Raw genomic sequence first — 22,291 nt, forward strand, 5'->3', positions numbered from 1 at the left:
GTGGCCGGTGGCACGGCACTTAATTTGCCACATTTTTTATTCTAACATGTTTCTATTTCATGCAGATTTTCCTGATTTTTTACACGATATAACTTGTAATCTGAGTTTTTAAAACGGAAAACCAGCGGTTAAAAATAATAATTTCCATAAAAATCAGCTAATTGCTGGTCACTTTGCTGTCAGGAAATTCCTGTTTTATTTTACAAATAATCCACGAATATTCTAATCCGCGGTAACCGACTTAACTTTTAACCCACATTGACGTCACGCAATTGTTTTATAGCTTCATTATTGTGCACAAATGGAGCGATTATCATTGATGGTAAATAGATCAAAAATTTCCTGGAGATGTAGATCTGTATATTTCTGCGGTGTCAGATGATGCTATTAAATAAGGCCAATACACGTTATAATGAGAGAATAATTCAACATTTACTAGTATGATAAATTATTGATAATGTATACCGGCTCCCCGGCTAAACAATATTATTACGATACAGTATAATTTAGTAAAATTATATAGTATCGTATTCAGACTTGTAGTACCCGTACCCGTACTCGAGTACATATTTCCGTATTCGTACCCGTGGCTCCGGACACGTACCCGTACTCACAGGCCTGTACCCGTACTCCCGCCCTATTTTGATATAAAATTGGATAGATTGAGCCCATATTTATTGGTCGAGCTATGAGTTTTAAAATATTGGACGAGACGTAGCGTAAAGCATCGAATTTTATCATTATTATGTTTTGGATCCAATATTTTCACACACTTGTATTCAACAAAACATAATAATGGCTTTAAATGGGACTCGTACCCGTACTCATGGCCTGGGACCCATACCCGTACTTATTTATTAGCTTGAACCATGGAGTAGAATTCGAAGTTTCTTTCGCCAGTAAGTTTTCAGGGCTGTCACATTCAATGATCTCACCATCTCTTAAAACCCAGATTGTGTCTGATTCACGTATGGTGGACACTCGGTGCTAAAAGACAAACATAATAATAATAATAATAATAATAATAATAATAATAATAATAATAATCTATACTAATAGTAATAATAATAATACAATAATAGTAATATTAGCAACAAAAATGGACTGGGCTAATGTTTCTAGATTCGTTTGTCTATCTTTCTATAATAAGTACAAAAATAAATAGGTTTAATCTACAATGAAAATATTAGTATTTGTACTGTATTCTATTTTCCTCAATTATGAAACCGACTGTGATATACGCAGGGGAATAATCATTCCTTCATAGCCCAAGCTCCTAGATGAGCTTCGAGGAAGCAGCTCTACTGTACCCGAGAACTGCACCACCCGAGATAGACGACGGACGTGAATCTTACGTGATACACAATTCTTGTTGAATATAAGTTTTAGAACCAAACTTACAGCGATTGTCAGCACAGTTTTGTCCTTGAAAGCGGAAGCAACAACTTCTTGCAGTAACTTCTCCTGAATAAAAAAAAATAAAATGAAATATGATAATAATAATAATAAGAATAATAATAAGAATAAGAATAAGAATAAGAATAAGAATAAGAAGAAGAAGAAGAAGAAGAAGAAGAAGACTAATAATAATAATAATAATAATCGCCAGCGAATACGGTTGCATTCTCCTTTTTCTTCTCTAGGTCATCACGTGATTTGTTTATACCTGCTGAAGGTAATTATATTAACCTCCCCACCAGATATCAGTAATGTCATCACACTGATAACCTCTATAGTCTAAAACCTTATCACATAATAACAACGCATCCAAGTAAAATAAAGAGGCACGCACCATATATAATAATACAAATAACCTATTATAATTACCGTGCTATAGTCGATTGAGGCCGTGGCTTCGTCCATGATAAGTACACGGGAATTCCTGAGAAAAGCTCGAGCTAAACAAAATAGTTGTCGCTGGCCAACGCTGAAATTTTCACCACCTTCTGATACGGGTGTATCTACAAATATGAAATTAAAGTTCATCATTCTTATATGCGACTGGATAATACGAAAGAGCCGTAAACTCGGCAAATTGTATTCTGAGTTACAGTGTAAAATGTTCGTGAAGGTCGTATTCATCGGTATCTCAATCTGTTGCGACAAGTATCTCATCAAACACTGTTTAAACCAATCAATAATCCTATTGCTGTTCAAGTGGTGGATAATAAAGCATTGTATTTTGTCTAGATATGTATAACCAACAATTAACAATGAGAGGACATTCCTGAACGTCGTTGACTTGGGGATGATTTGAAATGACCGCCAATTATGACTGCTTGATATTGATTACCAGAAATGTGGAAAAAGAGACACATGTAGAACCGAAAAAAAAGTACAATTTTGTTGAAGGAACAGAGTTCAATAAACCATAACCCCGCTTCTGAATATCGTTTGAAGTCAAATGATATACCATTTGAAAGCTTATGATATATATTTTCTAAACACGAAATAAAACAAAATTGACCGGGGCCGACTTTACGGCTGATTCGTGGTGTCCACTCACATATGATTAAATGTGTAATATTTCTTTCCAGGAACGGACATTTTCAGGTTATGCGACGTAGCTTAACATAAACAGATATTTTTGCCTCAAACTGGTTATCAACAGATTCTAGAGCTAACCATGAATCAACTGAGTTTTAAGCCATAAAATCTACTGTAATGTTTCGGGCGTCAATGTCGTTGCAATACATGTACGTCGAAGCAGCTGGTATATCAACGGCTCTGGGTACAAAAGACGTTGAATATTATACGCTTATTATATTATACGCCCATGGTTAGTGTATCTTATACTACTGACTGTTTTCCGAAGATTTGAATCTGCACACCTCACACTAATTGCAGTTACGAATGTAATGGAAAAAAATGAAATAAAAACTATTTTTGAATCATGCACGAAGACAATTTATCGTTAATTAGCAGTTTTTAGCACCTTACCGAGGCCAAGGTCGAATTCAGAAACGATAGGTTTGAGTTGTGCTATTTCTAGGGCGTTCCACAATTCCTTATCCGATTTGCTACGTGTTGGATCCAAATTTGTCCTGTGTAGAAAGTTAAATCGGGTATTGGAAAAGATAATATGGAAGATTATTTTCACAATTGACAGCAAAATTAATACCTTTCCCGGGACATCAATGGAAAGTTGTAATTTCTTTACCATATCCGAGAGACCCGTTTTGTCTGCCCTTGCCAAAATCCGATGCCATCAGTTGTTGTTTAGCTAAATTCCGCGGGGGGCACTTCAATATGAAATGGATATAGGTAAGGCTGGCACTTTTGCAGTAAGGGGCATTCGATGAGAGCAAAATATATAATATGGGGTCATTGGGTGATTTATGGCATTCGGTGAGAGCAAAATGTACATAATATGGAGCCATTGGGTAAGAGACGAACCGTTTGGATCTAAATTAGGGGGAGTAGTAAGAATATGACCTTTTAAAATGGGGTCTTTGGGTGAGAGCCAAAAAGAAGCCTCGAAAATTGAATTTCTAGTTCTAAATGGCTTTGTTAGTTCAAAAGAAGTAACAAAAGCAGCGATAGGTGACCATTGTGACTCGTTGCTGTTCAAATAGAGATGTAAGGGTCTTTAGGTGACAGCTCGAAAGTGAAAATAAGGGGTCTTTGGGTGATAATAATTGGGTCTTTGGGTGACAGCGGTGCTGAAAAGGGGGTCTTAACAACCCGACATATGCGTCACCTCCAAAGTGGGAGTGTCCCCCCCCCCCACACGGTTGTTTGATGTGATCATTTATTAGTTTTTCTAACAAAACATCATGTACAACCCAATTTTAGGCTTAAACAGCTTAAAGTGGTATCATACTAATGTATACAGATGCTTTTGAGTCATTTTCAACTTTAATTTCCCCTTATTTACAACATTATTCACTTTCACAGCATTTTTAAAGCTTTTTCTAAAAAAAAAAATCTATTTATGACAAGATTGGTGGCGCTATATAGATACTGGAAATTGCTCTTTCAGGCTTTTTAATAAAAATAATTCCTTTTATTTTTTGATGAAAAATGTTTATAAAATTTCATTGTTGCTTGTTTCACCTATTCCAACTGTTTAAATGGCAGTATTGATTACCTACCCCTTGCAAATTACGAAATATGATTTATGATAAATAGCGCCATCTATAGTTTGTATTTTCTTAATAATGAAGCCAATTCTATATACATCAAACAACCGTGCCCCTCCCCGGGGCTAAATTTTACGTTTTCCAACTACAATTTGTCAAGAAAAGGCGGAGAGAGATAGCAAGGGTGTGAGCATGGTGAGAGAGTGTTTTAGAGAGAGAGAAGTTATAGTACCTTATTGTCCCTGTAAATAGTATAGGATCTTGTGGTATAATTGACAGTCTTTGTCTTAGAGTAGTCAGTGGCATCAAAGCTATATTTTCGCCATCAATGATTATTTTACCTGCGTGAAAGTAACACAATAAACGATTCATTATTTTAGATGCTCACATTCTTTATGAAGATGCAACTGTTTTGCGTCTTTAATTTGCTGATTTTTTAAAGTAATAACAGCAGTTGATCTATGACCCACTTACCTTTAAATGTCTCAATTATTCGCAACAACGACAGCGTTAGTGAAGATTTTCCGCTTCCAGTTCGGCCACATATACCGACCTAAAATAAAGAACGTTTTCAAAAATGTAAGGAATGTATCTCAATGAGCTTCCAATTTCAGTTTGAGTGCGTTTCGCACAATATGTTTGTCATCTTTTTGTTTGTTTGAAGCGTTAATATATGATCTCGATATTATGTTGATAAATATGGAAAATGGTAATAGGAAATGAGTGCAACTTGAATGTTTATTAATCTTGGTTAATATTGACAGGGATTGTAAAATGTGGGCTGAAACACCATGTTCAAAGCCATTCCAGAACTGACTAGTAGCAAGAGCAGAGCTAAGTCGACAAAATTTGATAATTAATATTAAGGCACAGTCCTTACCATTGAAGGCAGCTAAATGTGTTTTTACATGAAGGTATTTGGTCAGTTTTTTGTTATAATTTGTTTCAGGCAATATTTGACTCACACTTATGTGGGTCATTTTTTATTTGGTGATATAGGCCATTTTGATTTTTCTCATTTATAGTGGGCGATTTTGTTTTCAAAAAACTTGCCCCACTACGGTGCGTTCTTCACGCAAGAGGAGATATTTGGCTTCCCTTTATTTACCATGTTTACTCTTTTAAGGGCTTAAAAGCCTTATAAGTATCAATTCGCGTATTTCGCCTTTTTCGTGTATTTCGCCACTGTTTTGCGTACTTCACGTGTTTCGTCGCGCATCTATTTCGCGTATCTCTGGGATTTATCTACTAACCTTTTCTCCAGGTTGTACATATACAGTGACATCTTGTAGCACTGGTGGAAGAGTTTCATCATAACGTACTGATACATGTTCGATTTGGATTGCACCATTAATGACCTGTTGAATTCCTGACTGAAAAAACGACTAGGCCAATCGGATGGAGGTTTCTTACCTTCAAACAAAGAAACAAACACGAGTAGTTCCGATACGAGTCCGATATTAATGTTGTCAAGTTTAAAAAGAAGACTTTTACCATGTTTACAATAATAAAAGATACATTTACTATATAAACACTCATGATAATCGCACTCTAGATTCCGCATACACACCCCACTCCACCTATCATGCTTATTTACATTCATATACCCTACATACATGCATATTACGCCTTTGTAAAATCACATCGCTGCAAACATACGGACGTCAGAATCAGTTCAATTCCTCTAGGACCTTATTATATCGGTCACCTGTATGAGAGCTATGCGAGCCGGATCCTGACTGAGATGAAGCATTGTGGTATGTAGAGTGTGCGCGCTTATTCTAGTCGAGAGGCCACATCATGTATATCTGCTTTAGTTAAGATTTTCGTGCAACATATTTAAACAAAGATGACAGCCCTGTCATCTTCTTACTCTGATCTTTTCATTTTACCCAGCTGTCATTTCTGAGTTTACGTGAGTTAAGATATTTGGGAAAATACAGTTGTTGTTTTTTTTTTCTTTTTTGCACGATGCTAACGTTTTGCCATATTGCGAAGATAGATAGAAGTTCACATTTTTTACTCCGTTTGTTTCATGGTCATCCAGTGACTTTATTTATATCAAGAAAAATCAACACCAATATTCCGCATGGATGTTACCGGAAATAATGTTGTGTTTCCAAAAGGATATTTCACATTACTATAAGATTTGATAGCTTCTGAAGAAGAAATAGCAATAAACTCTGTCTTATCCTCATTCAATATCAATGTGTTGCCCACCATCCATCACTGTATATTTCTCACAAGTAGATAATTTGAACAAAGCACACTTCACAATGTGGAGTCAACATCAAATGGGATCTTTTAATTTGATAAATGACAGAGTACAATGACATTGGCGTACATGAGATATTGCATGTTGTGCCTTTGCAGAATGTCTTAATGTATAATGTGAAAGACAGAGGTCAAAGAACAGAACCCTGTGAGCAGGGACGTCAATCCTGTGGGGAACAGGGGGATGTGTCTCCCCACTTTCGGCAAAATTTCCCATATTTTGTTCTTGTCGGCCACTTTTTGACAATTTAGGCCAATTTCATGCAGTTTACGGTAATGCCTGTGGGCATCAGTGTATAATGTAAAAGACACAGGTCCAAGAACAGAATCCTGTGGGGCACCATTTTCAAAATTGACAGTTTGCTATCTGAACATAGTACATCAATTGAAATAGGATGTATTCCATCAATCAAAACCTTTGCCAACATTATCTTGAACACTGAGGAAGGCAGTTTCAGTGATATACGAAGTACGATAAGCAGACTGAAGTGGTTTAGTCATGTTATGATGAATTGAAGTAAGCCAACCACCATAATGCTCTGTAGGTACATCTGCAGAATATAAATTGAACAGGATTCATCTGCACTTCAGTGTCCCACTATAAATTGAGCAATTTTAATGTCTGGGTTTTTTTGCAAAAGAGAATTTTATGGAATATGGACACCCTTAGATTTAAAAAAAAATGCCAAACCAACCTCCATAATTCTCTGTAGGTACACCTGCATAGTATTGAACACGTTCAACTGGATTCATCTGCATCTCTGTGTCTGCAACAGATCGCACTAAGTTGGATAATTGTATTGATATCTGTAAAAGAAAATAGATGTTTAGGAAAAACAAATTGTCAAAGTTTAAACAATCTCTCGGCATAATGTGTGATTTGCATAAAGAACAGATTCCTATTTAAATTTTAATTTTCACTGATAGCTACTGATCACGTTGTCCCCTTCCTTTTCGAGCTAAACAAATGAGACAAAACAAAGAAAATTGCCTATTCGTTTCAGTGCCTACAATGCTTGTATTAGCTCGCCGGAGCGTCACGCAGCTGGGATGTACAAACAAGATGTAATGAGGCCCATTCCATGTCAACTCCAGGGATGTGCACCGCAGCACCTCTTCAATTTTTTTCTGTTTCTGTGTGGTGGTAGATATTCATGAGAAAGTAAAATCCTGAAAATTTGAGCTTCATACTCCATTTTCGTTTTCCCGTGGCATCAATTTGAAATTTAGGGGGTCAGCGTAAAAAATGTGTCGCAACGCGAAAGACGATGTTTGGAGGTCCATAAATGTATAAAGGAACCCTTTAAAACTGTCAATTGAAAAGTATGTATCCTGGGGTACTTTTTTTTTTTGGTGTAGAATTCAAATCTGGCATCAGAAAACTTGTAACTCCTTTACTTTAAAAGATATAGTGCCCTCAAAATGCAACTTCGTCCATCCGGGACCAACTTTGGGGGGTCAAACTCCAAAAGTAAAAATATTGGTTTTTTAGCGTCAATATCTTTTTTTCCAGTCAATATTGATAATAGTAATGTCCTACCAAAGGACATTACTCTTGATCAATATCACAATGATTGCATATTAAAAGAATACTTTTTTAGCTGAGATATTACCCATGCAAAACCAAGTTTTTACATTTTGACCCCCCTGAAAGAACCAAGCAGATGTCAGACAATTTGCCCCCACCATCAACTTCAGGTATGTTGAAGATATGTTCTTGGACAACATTTCTGAGAGATATTGGGGCTTTAGTTCTAGGGATCAGAAGATGCTCAGGGACACATTAGTAAATCTGAAAAAGTAGTTTAGGCCTTCTCCATAGAGTTGTACATGGAAGCATTATTATCCACATTTTGCAAAATCGGGTGAAAAAGCAAAAGTGTTTGTTTATTATTAAACAATGGTTGACTGTAGGATTGGTGTCCCTTTTGAATTAATGATGCCAAGATATTACATTTGGGACCCTGAATCAACATTAAACCTGGATTTTTTTAGATACACTTTGTACCCACACAGAAAAAATAAAAATTGAAGAGGTGTTTTAATGGTGTAAATATCCCTCGCGGGAGCATCTTATTGTCTTGGAATGGGCCAAACGAATAGTGATATGTACATCTATACGTAAGACACGCAGCATGAGTAATCCTTGATCAACGTATCTACGTAATTGGTCATTGCTTTGTAATAAAGAGACCGTATGAATAGTAATTGTTAGGAAATGCTGATTTGATAATCTACTAGTCGCAGCTAAAATGGATTGTAATATTTCGATGATTTACTTTATTTTATTTTTTTGTCAAAACATTGCGATAATCCCTTTTCTGTTGAAGTGCGCAATATATTATCATTGAGTGGCACTAACAACAACATATATTTCAGCTAAATATTGTAATATATGGAGCGCACTGTATTATAATAGCATAGCATTCCAACTTTGTAATGACAATGGCGCTTTCCTCATACTTCATACTTAACGCGCATACGTTCTGGAGATATGTGGAAATATTTCCACTTTAATACAGTATATGATTTTTATTCCTGTAAGCTTAAAGCTTTTGAGGCAAGTACAGACATACCATGAGCACGTAACTTAGAGCTAATCCAACTAAACTGGAATCCAGACTTCCAAATGTTGTCGCTTGAAGTAGAGTTGTCAAACCTACCACCAGTACAACAAACCCACCGCATATACTCTGAAAATGAATTAGCACATTTGATAAAAAATGTCAAACGACGTTAGTGACCCACTGTTATCTGAATCTTCATGTGTTTTTATACCAAGACAAGACAATTTTTGTTGGTAATTTGGTTAATCATTTTGGGAGAAACAGGTCGGTTCGGTAGAATAAAGTTATGACAAATCCCAAAACATGATTATTTTGAGAAAGTATTCTCATTAACATGTACAACAAGTTGTATACCGATTTTGGCAGATTTTATAAATATGCTGATATATTATGTACCATTTGTAGTCCTAGCCATCCATAGGCAGCTTGTAGATACAGGAAAGCTGTGTTGTTTGTATCAATTCTCTTGAGCAACGTGCTGAAAAACTTCTTCTGTTCCCTGAAGTATAAAAAAATTTAACGAAAGTGAAGCCGTCAGTTTATATTAATATTAGGTATGTCACAGTGGCTGCACAATAACTCTGCTACACTGTGCATGCAAGCATAACAGTGAATTGAAAAGAGCGCGCTTCAAAGTTGGCCAATTTTAGAAAACATCCATGTCGATTAATGAATTTCCTCAGTATGCTTCATTTATCCAAATTGTTTGAATTTTTAATATATGGTGTGTGAAGCCTTTCCGAGACTATCATCGGGTCCCTCAAAATTAAAAATTGTTTTGTTTAAGAGCTACTGCCTGTTTTTATGGATTTTTGAAGATCGCTCATAAATCAGTAAATATAGGCCTGTTGAAATAAAGGGACCTACCACCATTTAGCTGAAATACTAATCTTTCTTAGCATGTAAATTATTTCCGTCGAAAACGAATGAAACACTTCGAGAAAACTAGTTGAAACAAAACATTATATCAAAGATATTTTTAGGGAGTAATTTTCCAAACCTCAATAGCTCTAAGCCATTGTGTGTGTCCAAGGCCATACTATTTTTGTATACGCGGTACAGTGGGGATGGCTTTTCCGTTTACCATTTGCCAACCCATGTTAATCCAGATAACAAAATGTTCATTTAAAGTCTCATTGCAAATGAATTATGATTTTTACTTTTCGGATTTGGCTTTGAGCAATGGTGACACATACCATGTTTACAGAAAAAATGAAAATTCTATTCCAGACATCGTCAAAATGTCAAACTTTGTATGTTTTGTATTATATTTAAGTAATTAACTGCAGTTTCTTTATTCAACATCATAACAGGTTCATACTTGACATATTTATGGTGAATGAATAGACTTTCATTAAATATTGAAAAACACAAAATTACTCATGCCTAATTTACATAAAAATATCATAAATACATAATTACCTGTAATTAGCTAATTTGCATAATTAATTACTTTTTGTGTATTTTTTGTTATCAATTGAAATAACTCTGTATACATGTGTGCAAAAAAAACCGCACCCTGATATCATGTACGGTTTTCTATTGGCATCAATTTTGCATATTAATTAGCTGAACTTAGTCATTTTTTCACCTTTAATTTGTCTGCAGATTGGCTGAATTTGCTAAAATAGTATATTTGGTTAATTTATTATAATTATTCAATGATAGATTTTTAAATTTTGTTTTCTTTAACGAAGTTAGGAAAGATATGCATTTAACCTGTGACACATTTAAATTAACGCTGCTTTTTCAAGCAAGCGTCCAAATAAACCTTCAAAATCTCGAAATGTGCCAATTTTGTCATTATAGCCATTTGTGGCAGGTTTTAATTCCATTTACGAGCATCTTAAAATTGACACTACATCACAATGCATTGACCGATTTCAATTCCGTTTTTTGATTTTTGATGCTTTAATAAAGCTCATTCATGTAGAAACATTAAATAACGTTTTTCTGCTGCGGTTATTTTTGAGGTGATATACCTATTAATATAGTACAATTTATAGTTTAAGAATAAATGAATAAAAACGAAAATAACTAATTGTAATGAGCATGTCAAAAGCAAATGTAATTCGACTGCAACCACTTTTTAGGGACGCTGCATCGCTGACCAATTACATAAGCTTTCCGTTACAAGATAAAATGGCTTGAAAGAGCTTGAATAACGAATACGCGTTGTCAAATATGGGGTACTAATCAATATGCCAATACGATTGTTTCCATTGGACGCTCGTCACATGTGAACTCATCGGACTAGTAAATGCGTTGATTCTTACACTGATCTACTACTCTCGTCAAAAGTCCGCTCCTCTATATTATACTAAATGAATTGCAAGAAGTACATCATACTGCAGTTACTGTCCGTTTTCCTATACACAATACACAGTGCTCTTTCCCATTGACGCGTGACCTCTACAAATAGCCCTACGTTAAAAGTATGGGGATATGACTAGTTAACGTCGCTGTGTGAAAAATAACCGGCCAATATTAAAAGTACTCTTCTAAAGTTCTAGAAAATATAGTTTTTAACATGTCCTAAATTTTTAGCTAATTTAGATGTTTGGAAATATTCGTACTTTGGTGTTTTAGTTAATGTTATAGGTAATAGTACATTGCCTAGTTATCGTCGCTGTGTGAAAAATAACCGGCCAATATTAAAAGTACTCTTCTAAAATTCTAGACAATATAGTTTTGTAACATGTCCTAAATTTTTAGCTAATTTAGATGTTTGGAAATATTCGTACTTTGGTGTTTTAGGAAGGATATGTAAACGACAGATAACACCAAAAATATGAAGAAATTATTTCCAAACCGTGTTAAGTCAACAATCATTATGTTGCTCATTTTCATGAATGCTGGTTTACAAAAAGCAGGCAATTGTCTCATTTCGTGAACAAAGCTACACATACCATTGTTTCCTTTCGTTTCCTTTATAATCGGTTACCCAACTGAAGCTATAATACCAGCTTTATTGCGATATCGCACATGAAAACAGACACTTGTGCACAACCAGAGAAGATCCGATTTAATCAGTTGAGCTGTTTCAATGAGTGTTATCTTGGTTTAATAGCTTTTAATGGGGTTAAGTCCTGCAAAGGTCGAGATGAATTCTACTGTAGACATGTCTGCATCATGTATTGGAAGCCTAAACAACAAGATAACTCGAACATGCTAAATTCTTGTTTCAGATGTTATCATGTGTATTGCGTTTTTCAAATTATAAGTTACCTGTACGCCCGTAATGTTGTTAGTCCGCCTAGAGTCTCGGAGAAATGGGCAAATACTGGTGATCTTGTAACACTGTCTAATCTTTGAAGCTCTCTAGGTTAAAGAACAAAATTCATCTTAGTATCCGGGCTTAGTATTTTGCGAATCGTGATTATGTATTATCAATTACCAATAGTGTCTATTTATGCACGACTTATGAAGTGATGTCCCTAAATTGGCTAATTAAAAGGGCATTTCGTGATTTAGCAAAGATATTGTGAAATTTGAATTTCCTTCTGGTATGCCAGAACGAAATTACAACGCATTGTCTATGGAGCAGTGTAATACACATAATCACGCATAACTTGAAACGCAAAATCGGAATCAACTGAAATTCTGGTAATAAGCTTTTTTCGTGGATATCTACTGAAAAATGTCATAAAAAGAGGATGCTAGGATTATGAAATACTTCTTTAAGCACAGAGACCGAAAAGAAGCAGCCTCTAGTGTTTCAAGATTCTGAAACAAAATTGAACTAAACTTGTGCAGTCTTTAGTATCATTGAGATTTTTGTATAAGTAGCAGAAATATATTAGCCGGCGTTATAGGATTGAATATCGGCTCTGCCGGTACTTTTTTTCACGATGAGATAGAGGGTTGTTGGCAACTTGTTCATGTTGCTGTGTTGTTGTATCTTAATTATCGTAATAGATGGAATATGATTATCAGAATATTGATCTAATATGATGCCTTAAATATAATACATTAAATGAGTTTCGATTATTAAGTTTCCGTTTCAAATGATAATACAAACCTTGAACTGCGAATAAAGTACACAGCTACGCCGACATAAATGGCAGTAATAGGGACGAATTCTGCGATAAATATAGGCGTTATGATGGAATTGACGATGATTGCAAAAACGAAGGTACAAAAGAAGTGAGCTATCGAACCAACTGTAATCATTAATTTCTGTAAGAAATAAATATAATTATATTCAAGGCTTAATGTGGCGGCCGTTATCTTCAGAAGGATCATGAACATACCGAGGGGTCATGTTTACGTCAAAATTAACTATGTGGGGTCACTTATATGGTTCATTATTTTTAAACCAAGTGTGTCATTCCAATAATGGACAAAATGGCAGTGATAATAAAAAATAAAAAATATTCAAAATTCCAATATTCCAAATAAATTAGGGAAAAATAAATTACACATTTTTTGACAATTTTGGAATACATTGTTTTTCGGCGAGGTCATACAAATTGACAACCCGAGATATGGGGTTATAAAAAATGGCTCTGGCCAATGACATATTCAAGGCCCCTTTACCTCTGAAGGAAATAACCACCTGCTAATGTTTTGATTGAATACTTGTCAGTCCATTCGAGGGTTGAATTACAGGCTTGTGCCTATAAATTTTTCGACACTGTAATTATAGAGCTTTATAAATAAGTCGGGAAGGTAGACCATTTATTGGTCGATCACGATGAGATCTCGGTTCTATAAAACTTTTCTGATGAGTGTTTTGATCGTGTTTGAGCCCTCTCTAGTTAGCTTTTGTTTTATTCAACAATCTACTTGAGGGGGTCCAACCTTCATGTAATTATTTTGTGTAAGCTAATCCTAACCCTAACTCTAACCCCAAATCCTAACTCTAAACTAACCATTACCAATCAATGACAGTGCATGTTTCAAGCCTATAAGCCTCCTTGCATGATTGCCTGCCGAATTCAACTACCTGCTTCGTCCGGATACTAAGTTTAGACCCCAGTCCTAAACCCAGTGTTAACTAGTCCGAGGTGCTCTGACGATAACACACCGATCGTCATGCAATCTACGTTTGTAGGCCAGTGGGACAACGGAACCGCTACGTGAACGAGCTAATTAAATGCCTATGACTGAAATCTTATCGTGTTCGACCAGTAATGCATACCTGGTCGACATACTGGATCTTTATTTATCCGACAGACGGGCATGTAGTTTTGTCTTTGTAAGCAGACTGATATCTAGTTTCTTACCAGCAAGTCAACAGCCCGACATTACGGTTCCAGCCATTGGTTGTCGGGCTGGCGTTATAAAGTATAGATCACTCCTCCATTAAGGATCATAGTCTCAATATGAACACGCAAGACTTAGTTGCTAAATTTGAACCTATCGTGATTGTGCTGCTTTTTCATGTCATTAACAAGAATTGCTAACAATGTTAAAACATCTTTGAACAAGTTCATTGGGAATGTTAGATTCAACTGTTGACATGGTTCTTTTTAACAATTTCAGTAAAATCTGTTGATTACTCACATTTTTCAGTGACGTTTCACCACTACACTAGTGGTTTAATCCGACCGTTGAGGGCGTGATGAGTTGGTCAAAGATGTTGTTGAGTGAATTGGTCCCGTCGTCCTTATTCAGAGTGTCTTTTCCTTTTCGGCGTATCTATGCAGATGGCTTCTTTCTGCCATCTGGTAGTCTAAACTGATCACTTAAACACCATTAATCCCTAACAACAGTGTCAAATTCACGTACGAGCAAGAGCAAGAAGGCTCTATTCCTTTCTTTGATACTCTTATCACCAGGAATCTCGACGGTTTAGTGAAACTTAGCATCTATAGAAAGAAAACGCACACTGATCAATATATACAGGTTTCCTCCCACCGTCCTTCACATCTAAAGTTGGGAGCGGTCAGAACTCTGTTAGACCGGAGCGATGCTTTAGTAACTGAGGAAGCGGACAAGGAAAAAGAGGAGAAAATATTCACGAAGCCTTATTTTTTTGCGGATACCCTGATTGGTCAATCAAGACGGTAAAACAAGACAGAGCTACTTCTAAAACAAAGCCTACTTCAAAGCCAAAAGATGGCGGTGAAAAGTCAAAAGGCATGGTTGCAGTTCCCTATATAGAGGGCCTTACTGAGTGAGTGTCGCAAGATTTCAAAAAACATAGTTTCGCTACTGTTATGAAACGACAATGCACAATACGCAACATGCTCGTTTATCCCAAAGAAAAGCTTCTCCCTCAACAAAAAGCGGAGGCGATTTATGTAATCCCTACCGGGATATGCTGGTACATATATTGGAGAAACCGGCTGTCCTTTCGGCGTCCGATTTAAAGAACACCAAAAAGAGGTGGAGAACATTTAAACTAAACCATACACTCGTGCCAGCCAAAAATCGTCTATCACAGACATTCATATGTCCGACCACGTAGACTCTTCTAATCATTCTATCAATTGGGATGACTCAAAGGTTATCAAAAGAGAAGTTGACAAGACCACCAGATGGCTGAAAGAAGCTATCTGGATACGCCAAAAAGGAAAAGACACTCTGAATAAGAACGAGGGGGCATATTCACTCATTTTTGATCAACTCATTAAGCCATCAACGGTGGATCCTGTAGCCTATAAAAGAAAAGATTTAGATGTGGTGAGGTGCCAGTCTGATGAAACCACTAGTGTTGTGGTGAAACGTCACCGAAAAATATGGGTAATCAACAACATTTTTACTGGAATTGTTAAAAAGAACCATGTCAACAATATTAAAAAATATTTTATTAGAAATAGTTAGGCAGCCTATATAACAGTCTGTGTCCAAGACTGTCGAAATCCATACCGATTTTGATGACACAGACAACTAGACACGGTAAAATTCAATAGTAAAAAAAATCTGTAGGCTTACTGTATCAATAATCTGGGTGTCACTTGAAAATCTATTTAGTATCCTACCGATTGGTGTCGTGTCGAAAACCTATGGAGAAACGACAAAGTATCGAAAATAGTATGAATATAAAAAGCAGGCGCACACTCACTCACTCACTCACTCGATGGGACAAATCCGACCCACCCCGGGACATTTAGACACACGGGCACACACCCCCATTATCATAGCGAAACAGAAAGAGTACCACTTATGTGGCGATTCAACTGGCTAGGTTTTACCAACTGGCCCCATGTTGTCACCAATACTACCAATCTGAATCCTTTAAGGTAGAAGTATCCTAACCAACCTTTTATTTTATTTGTAGTTTTTTTCTTATTTTCATTGATGAATATGAAAATACAGGAAGAATTATGCCGCGCAAAACGATAATTTTCGCATATATTATGCAAATTAGGAATCCAATATGGCCGCCAATGGCGGCCATTTTGGCCAAATTTTGATGCGCTCTCCTGATCAAATGATATCACCTATCAACTTCAAACTTGGTATTTAAAACAATCAGACCATTCCCTAAATTTTCCGCCTCATTAATATGCAAATTGCTAATATCTGAGGACAGGGGTATAATAGCAACATTAACAAATTGACAATACATGTACATTAAGAAATATCCAAAGAGTAAATCTGCCAAATTTCATGTCACTTGGATTTAGAAATCTGGAGATATTGTGCATCAAAATATGTATGATGACGCAAAATAAAAATTGAGAAAAACGCAAAACAAACTTCTTTCATTCAATCTGATTTCCCTTTAAATTCACGTTATTCACAAAATAGTGTATCAAAATACTTTGATATCTTATATAATTACCAAAACTAATAATTATAGTCAATCTGTAATCAGAAATTAATTCTATAAGCTCATTTTTTATTTTTAAGTTAAATTTATTAAATATAGCTGGTTGAAAAACAATATAATACAAAAGAATTCTAATACACATTGGAATTGAATGAAGTCCTTCAAATTTGACAGAATCTTTGCTCACAAAATATGTCGTAACTGTTGATATAGGAACAACATATAAACATGAGGTAAAAAGCAAAATGCAGCTTTGAAGGCAAGGATTCCAGGCCGCTGAAGCATATTCAAGTAATGGTTAAACAAGTGACTGATAGGCTGTTTCCCTGATGGTTGAGTTACAGCTCCACAGGTTGCGTGGAACCACGTTCAGGACACGGTGTCTTGTGTCTTGTGTGTGAAGAGTCCAATCGAGTGTCTCGGTCAATATTAGTAAGACATTCGGTCAATATTCGGTAAGACTAGACTTCCCAACTAGACATGATAGACCTACGAGATAGCGTAAAATCTCCTGGTACAAGTATAATGCCTGTCAACATTACTCCAAGCACTTCAAGTAGACAAGTGGAGAAACACTCACAGTTCCATTTCCGTGGCTCCTGTGTTGTTAACATTTATAATCGCTAGTTAGCTAACTATGGACAGTAAATAAGTTGCGTTGGTTGTTACCAGATCTGTTGGCGTTGTTTGAATTAATGTTGGATATATAAAAAATGTTACAGTTTGACATTAACTTTGTTCACGGAAGTTAACTTTTAAATTGGACGTTTGGAACGTTTCATTCTGAGCACAGCAAGCCCAGTCAACACCAGGAGGCCTTGGTAAGTTAAAATCAATTTAAAAATCATTATTGGGCTAAGCCTAGTCAAGATCTGCCTAGCCTACTATTCTAAATAATGTCTAACTATGTCATTTGGCCTATGCTGTAGCTGAATACAAAAATGCTTTTAATCAATCAGATGCCAAAATATATGTATGAGGTGTATAAAACAAATATAGACTGCTCTTTATTCGGGCGACTCACCATCTCCCTCGTGAGCAGGCCATTTGTATACTGTACCTGTTTGGTGCTTTTGTGATATTTCTCAGCATTCGCGAGTACACAGCCTTTGCAGCATTCCATGTAGAAAACAGAAGGCAAATAGATACGACCATCGCCATCACAAAACATGCACATACAATTCCTAAGTACGGACCTATGAACTCTTGGTTGATATCTCCAACCTTAAAAATACACACATAAAAATAAACACTGAATAAAAAGAGTGAACGAAACTGATAAATGACAACAATTTAAATAAAAGCTCGGGTACAGTATCCTGGCTGTCATATGGAATTCAACATCGACGCCAGAAATTACCAACATTGGTTGTGATCTTGAATATGTTTAAGGTGGTACTACACCCCTGGCCAATTTTGTGCATATTTTTGCATTTTTCTCAAAAATTATAGCGCAACAATAGGCACAAAAGAAATGAGGTTTGTTTTGTAATCTTTTAAAAATAGAGGTAGAGGTGTAAAGGCTTCTGAGGCCGTTGGAATTTGGACCAATTAGCCACACAACTATATAGGACTTATTTTTACCTTTTCATATTATTTCTGACAAAAAACATCAAAAATAAACCCATAAACACAATATGCTTTTTCACGTTGTATTAATAAGTCAGTTATTAGATTTTGACGAAAAAGATGACAATTTTAATTAATTATAAATTGAAAACATATGGTCAAGCATTTTTAAAACACTTTGCTTCTCATGCCTTTTAAAATGTTTAGTAATGTAAAGATCATTAATATCTGGGAAACACACACATTGATAGCTGTAGCCCACATGCCTAATACATTTCACATGTATCCCAGCTTCGGGAAAGGGGTTCTAAGGGTGAAAGTTTAATATTATAAATAAGGGTAGCGACATTCTGAAACAAGCATGATCATTTACATTGGGAGATTGAGAAGTTATCACAGGTCCAAGTACTGACCGTTCTGTTTGGGTTAAGTCCAGCTTCAGCCCAATCCGAAAGCCAGAAGTTTCTTGTTATGTTGAAAGTTTCTAACATAAAACGTACAAATGGGAATGAAATCGCCCAAAACATCCCCATGTTGCAAGCATAATACCAATAAGTATTTGCAGAAACGGAACCACGAGCCAACTCTTCTGTTTGAATGAGTTTGCCTTTTGATGAATCTGTAAAATATAATTATATTATCTATTATATACTGTATTCATAATTTATAATACTTTGATAGGGATTAAAATTATTTGTATCAATCTGACTTATCACAGAACAGATTCCAATCAATATTGAAATCTGATTGGATTGTCTAAAACACAGCTACTAAAGCTCGGGACTGAAAAGAAACGGAATTTAAGCATCGATCATACTCATGTGTTCTAGTTGAACATATCGGTATATCACGAATATATATTACGCAAAGTAGTGTCAACAGCAAATTATTTTCTATTAATAAACATCCAGACTTTACCTTCAATAGCCAAGGTAGACTTGCTCATATTATGTTCCTTTTGAGTTTTCAATAGAGACTCAGCGACCTGCCTTCGTAGAATATGTCTTTCTTCCGCCGTGGACTCCTCTCCAGACGAACCATCAGATAATTCCGAATCAGTGGCTGCAATGACATCTTGTCGCCATCTTTGGTAAATCTCCGGATCTGAACGCGCCATGTCATCAAAGTTTCCTTGGAAGGTGATTTGCCCTTCTTTCATTATAATAATCTGTAATCAAAACAGTTTCAAGAACCAAAAACTATTCATAATATGATTAAAAGCAGTCTCTCATATAAGTCATGGTATACCAATATTAATGGTATTTCTAGCATGTCTGTAGAAGTATGTTTTTTTTAATTTATTAGACAGTATTCGTCGACTATATTTATAAATACGTTTTTATAAATACGCACCACAAACAGACGGTACTGCGTTACAAAATACATCCCATTTACCAATTCAAACACCACTACCACGTAAACAGTACGTACCTTCTCAGCTTGCTGAAGATACTGCAGCTGATGAGTCACAAGAACCACAGTCCGATTTTCTTTTCGTAGCCTTCCCTTGATGCCTTCACGAAACAAATGACCTCCTACATTTACGTCTAATGCTGACAACGGATCATCCTATAAACATAGAGAAAAACATCATTAAACAATCTACATGTAATTACTACCTTTAGATAATTATAGTCTCCAGAGACCTTTTAGATAACTATAGTCTCCAGAGACCCTTTAGATAATTATAGTCTCCAGAATCCCTTAAGTTAATTAGTCTCCAGGGACCCTTAAGATAATTATAGTCTCCAGAGACCTTTTAGATAATTATAGTCTCCAGAGACCCTTAAGATAATTATAGTGTCCAGAGACCCTTTAGATAATTATAGTCTCCAGAGATCCTGAAGATAATTAGAGTCTCCAGAGATCCTTAAGATAATAATTATAGTCTCCAGAGACCCTTTAGATAATTATAGTCTCCAGAGACCCTTAAGATAATTAGTCTCCAGAGACCCTTTAGATAATTATAGTCTCCAGAGACCCTTAAGATAATTATAGTCTCCAGAGACCCTTTAGATAATTATAGTCTCCAGAGACCCTTAAGATAATTATAGTCTCCAGAGACACTTTAGATAATTATAGTCTCCAGAGACCCTTAAGATAATTATAGTCTCCAGAGACCCTTTAGATAATTATAGGCTCCAGAGACCCTTAAGATAATTATAGTCTCCAGAGACCCTTTAGATAATTATAGTCTCCAGAGACCCTTAAGATAATTATAGTCTCCAGAGACCCTTAAGATAATTATAGTCTCCAGAGACCCTTTAGACAATTAAAGTCTTCTTTATCTTTGTAAAAATACTCCTACAGCAACTCTTATACTTACCAGCAACACAATGTGTTTGTTTGAGTACATTGTTCTTGCAACACTGACGCGTTGTTTTTGGCCACCACTCAAGTTGATTCCCTTTTCACCGATTTCTGTCATATCACCACCCGGTAAAATGTCGATGTCCGGGTTCAGGGCGCAAGAGTCTATTACCTTACGATATCTGATCAAGATATTAAAAACAATGAAATCATTAAATTCGAACATTTTCTATGATGGGGCAGAATATTCTTTGCCGAAGACGTGCGCTCTTAGGGGTCGCGCCGAAGGCCCGCTCGGGTGGGGGATATCGCTCGGGAGGGGTTCCGCGCCAAAGGCACTACTCCTACATTTAGGCATAATATTGGTAGCTCACTTTCTTTTTGTCTGCAACACAGACTAGGTCGATAGTCACACTTCTTTGTTTACTCCACAGGCTACAGAATAAGCAATATTAGGAAACTAGTTCCATTGACATTAACAATAACTGAAAACGTACAAACCTTCCTTGATTATAAGGGATCCCAAATAACACATTATCCCGTAATGTTGCGTTCATTAGCCACGCTTTCTGCGCTCCATAGGCAACACCAGTGGAGGGCGGAGAATCAGCCTCATTTCTGAAACACGAAAGTAATAGGTTAATACATTCCCGTAGTGAAGCTAGAGTCCAATTTTGGTTACGATTAGTGCAGGATAATTATATACGAAAATGACAAAGTGCTAAAAGCTCAGACCAGAGTACTTTTTAAAAGGATACTAATGGCACTACGAAGAGATTTAACATCACGAAGGTATATAGTGGCATCATTAGAATATGCACACAAATGATATCTGCATATGCGTGAAGTTGCAACACATTTTACATGATGGAAGGATCCCGGGTGGGGATCTAAATAAATGAATCGAACACATATAGATTTTGAACGGATAACTTACCTTCCTGTACCAAATGTTATAGATCCTTTAAGAGTTGTCATTTCTCCCAGAATGGCAGAGAGTAAAGACGATTTACCACTGCCAACACCTCCTACAACCATCGTTAGCTCGCCTATAATAATTTTAAGACATAAAAGTTAATGTTTGCGTAACACTGCTTGTTTTAACAGCTCACAGATCATTCCATATCCATGAGTTCAATGTAGTAAAGAAAATAACATGCATTGTATCAACTTAATTACATAACATCAGACCAAAAACTGACCATTTGTAACAGAAATTCTTTTAAAAAGAGGAAAATATGGCAAATTCATGCTAAAAAAAGCGAAAAAATTGGGCTGAAGATAACAAATAATGCGTAAATTTCAGGAATGAAAAAAGAGGAAATAAGCTAAAAAGAGGAAAAGTTTCAGGTCTGTAACATGGTGAGTTGGTAACGGTTTGAACATGCTGCACAGTGTCATCGCCCCGATATCTTCATGGCAGAAATTCCCATGATGGTAAGTCGTTTTCACTAGTTCTTCAACAGCCACGCATGGCCATGTTGTTCCGATCTGTTTAATAGTTTTTAGACTATAGGCCGAGGGACCTCCGACTAAGGCTATTGACAACAGCCTGGTATGTTTCTTCTCCGCTACACATGCGCAGCAGTCTCTCATCTGTTCTGCGCATATAAAATCCGTATTTTTGTCAGTTCTTGATTTCAATACGCAGGCTTGGTTTTCAATACGCATACTGAAGATTACCATGTTCTTTCAACATATATATTCAAGTGCAAGCCTTACAATTGAATATATGAATACAAAAGCCACCCAAGTCCATATTTTGG

At 36.1% G+C, this 22,291-nt stretch overlaps 1 pseudogene; it reads right to left on the reverse strand.

The window, feature by feature from the left end:
- Positions 1–77: 77 nt before the first annotated feature.
- LOC140152850 (ATP-binding cassette sub-family C member 9-like) overlaps positions 78–22,291 on the reverse strand; it is a 67,148-nt pseudogene continuing 44,934 nt past the window's right edge.

Source organism: Amphiura filiformis, chromosome 5, assembly GCF_039555335.1.
Source record: "Amphiura filiformis chromosome 5, Afil_fr2py, whole genome shotgun sequence".
NCBI lineage: Eukaryota > Metazoa > Echinodermata > Ophiuroidea > Amphilepidida > Amphiuridae > Amphiura > Amphiura filiformis.